This window comes from Etheostoma spectabile, unplaced genomic scaffold, assembly GCF_008692095.1.
Source record: "Etheostoma spectabile isolate EspeVRDwgs_2016 unplaced genomic scaffold, UIUC_Espe_1.0 scaffold378, whole genome shotgun sequence".
NCBI classification, from domain to species: Eukaryota; Metazoa; Chordata; class Actinopteri; order Perciformes; family Percidae; genus Etheostoma; species Etheostoma spectabile.
The window spans coordinates 304258-306630 of record NW_022605595.1 but is presented as its reverse complement, the minus strand read 5'-3'; the positions used below and the strand labels follow the sequence as shown (position 1 = coordinate 306630).

Below are 2373 nucleotides of genomic sequence, written 5' to 3'. Positions count from 1 at the left end.
GGAGCTACACTCCTGCTGCTCAGGACGAACCTCTTCTTTAACCACTTGCTGAACATCTGCACAAGACAGAATGAAGAAAGGACACATTACTGACCACCACTCAAACTAAACTCAAATCATAATAATGAGAGGTAGTTTGTATTGTCATAGATTTAAGATTAAGGTCAGCTCACTAAAACCAGCTACAAATGGAACCATTTAGGACATCCCTAAATTATTTTTGTCATTGTTTTGTGAAAATCTTTAGACAGGATCGCGGGGTGGTCGACTACAAGCAAATAACCACAAAAAAAAACACTTTTTCTGCCAGGATAAACTGTCCCTTTACCCTGCCACAGACCACAGTACAACTGTAAGCAACAGACTTATACTGTCAATAACCACAAACACCGTTTTCTGCTAAAATAAATGTGCCTCTTTATTTCCCAAAGAATACAGCAAAGCAACAGGATTCCAAGCAACAGGCTTGCACAAAACTCAATACGTGATGCAGAGTATACACTACTTCAGAGCTCTTACCTTGACACAGGACTGGAGAGCCGTTCAGTCCGGCAGAGCCTGCTGCGAGTCGCGTACAAGACGTCCAGCCACGTTGATGCGGGCCCTGCCGCACTGAACGGCTCTCCAGTCCTGTGTCAAGTGTGTTTTTTTTGTGGTTATTTGCTTGTAGTCGACCACCCCGCGATCCTGTCTAAAGATTTTCACAAAACAGTCATTGATTACTCTAACAATTAATTTGCATATTACTATAAAGATTTTTTAACTGAGCTTTGTAGAATCAGCGTTTTTACATAAATACTTGACATAAAACTTGTGGCTATGACGTTGATTTATTTCATCACTGGAGTAATATGCAGTTAAGCTAATCACTGGCAAATGTATTTTTGCATCAGCGTGGGGCAAGGAAAATAATTGAAACGCAGGGCTCCAGCCTACGTAAATGGCCTGAAGTTTATTCTGTATGTGTGGGGCGTGTGCGGAGCAAGTAAAAGATTGATAGTGACTCTAGAGTCATATTGAGAGAAACAAAGTGCCTCCCCTGTTCTTTCTGACCATGGTGGGAAATCAGTAGCAAGAAAAGTTAACCCTTTCCTTGATTCCATGTTGTTTGTGGACGAGAAGAGGAAATGCTACAGTACCAAGCCACAGCCAAGAGATGTGCGTGCACCTCTTGAAAAATGCCACTGGACGTCGCAGCGACGCACCTCGCGTGGCCGGGGCTAACTTTTCCTGCAACAAATCTCCCACCGTGGTCAGAAAGCACAGGGGAGACACTTTGTTTCTCCTACTATGACTCTGGAGTCGGTACTCGCTCCAAAGGTAATCTGCTTCTTTTACACTTTTGGTTAGATGCTAAACAAACTTTGCTGTCAGTACAATATGTGCAATGATTAGGTTAAATCTAATTTCATATATTTATGTTCATGCGTAATAGTAATGTTAATGGTAAGTGGAGAAGGGACAAGGACAATATTGCTGCCAATGCTTGCATGTTCAGATGAGCAGCGCAGGAGGAATGCAGGGACATCAAGGAGCCTGAACGTCGGAGTCAGGTTAACTTCAGGAACCAGAACGCAGAACAGCAATACAGAGTCAACTGTGGGGCTGTAGCCAGTCAACCACTCTCAAATACACCACATCATGTGTCCCACAAAGACTTCAGAGACAGTGTGGACAAACCCCCATCCAACCCCTTTTAGTCCTGAAGAACACTCTTCTTGAGAAGTGTTATAATGCCTAACGCTCAGCGATGTGCGCATGCCCAGACCCAACCATTCTAGCAATTCCCTACAGAGATAACAAACTTCCAATTTGCAGTACTAAAGCACGATGATGCAAGGAGGCGTAAACCAATTGTTCAAGACTACAAATATGATTACACACTTTAAAAGCCGTCATTCTGATAGCTGAAATTGCGCGTCGGCAAATTCTGAATACTGATTGGATACCAGTGTGTCATATATTTTATTATGTTTTAACAACTGTATAGTACTATCCCTGTATGGATATGATATGTTTTCTATACTTATATACAACAACAGCCAAAAGGGTGACAGCAATTTGGTTCCGAAATAATCAAACACCACCATTGTGTCAGTTTGAACTAGGGCTGCACGATTATGTCCAAAATGATAATCGCGATTATTTTGATCAAAATTTTGATAGCGATTATTCTCACGATTATTTGTTAATTTTAACCAAAACTAATTTTATTGTCCCATAGGCTATTTATAACTGCGAGAGGGAGTGTGATGGACGCTACTTCAAGGCTGATTCATTATGAACGGGTCCAGCAAGGGTCGAACGGCGGACACACGCGTTGTGTGTGTGAAACGTCTGTATCTTCACTGCGCTGCATTTTTATGAACTATG

At 42.1% G+C, this 2373-nt stretch overlaps 2 protein-coding genes across 2 annotated transcripts in view; both read right to left on the bottom strand.

The window, feature by feature from the left end:
• The window catches only part of LOC116686444 (oocyte zinc finger protein XlCOF7.1-like), a 588898-nt gene that overhangs the window by 425440 nt on the left and 161085 nt on the right, over positions 1–2373 (bottom strand). The gene's annotated exons all lie outside the window — the stretch shown is intronic.
• Positions 1–2373, bottom strand: part of LOC116686461 (gastrula zinc finger protein XlCGF17.1-like) — a 28595-nt gene that overhangs the window by 1502 nt on the left and 24720 nt on the right. The gene's annotated exons all lie outside the window — the stretch shown is intronic.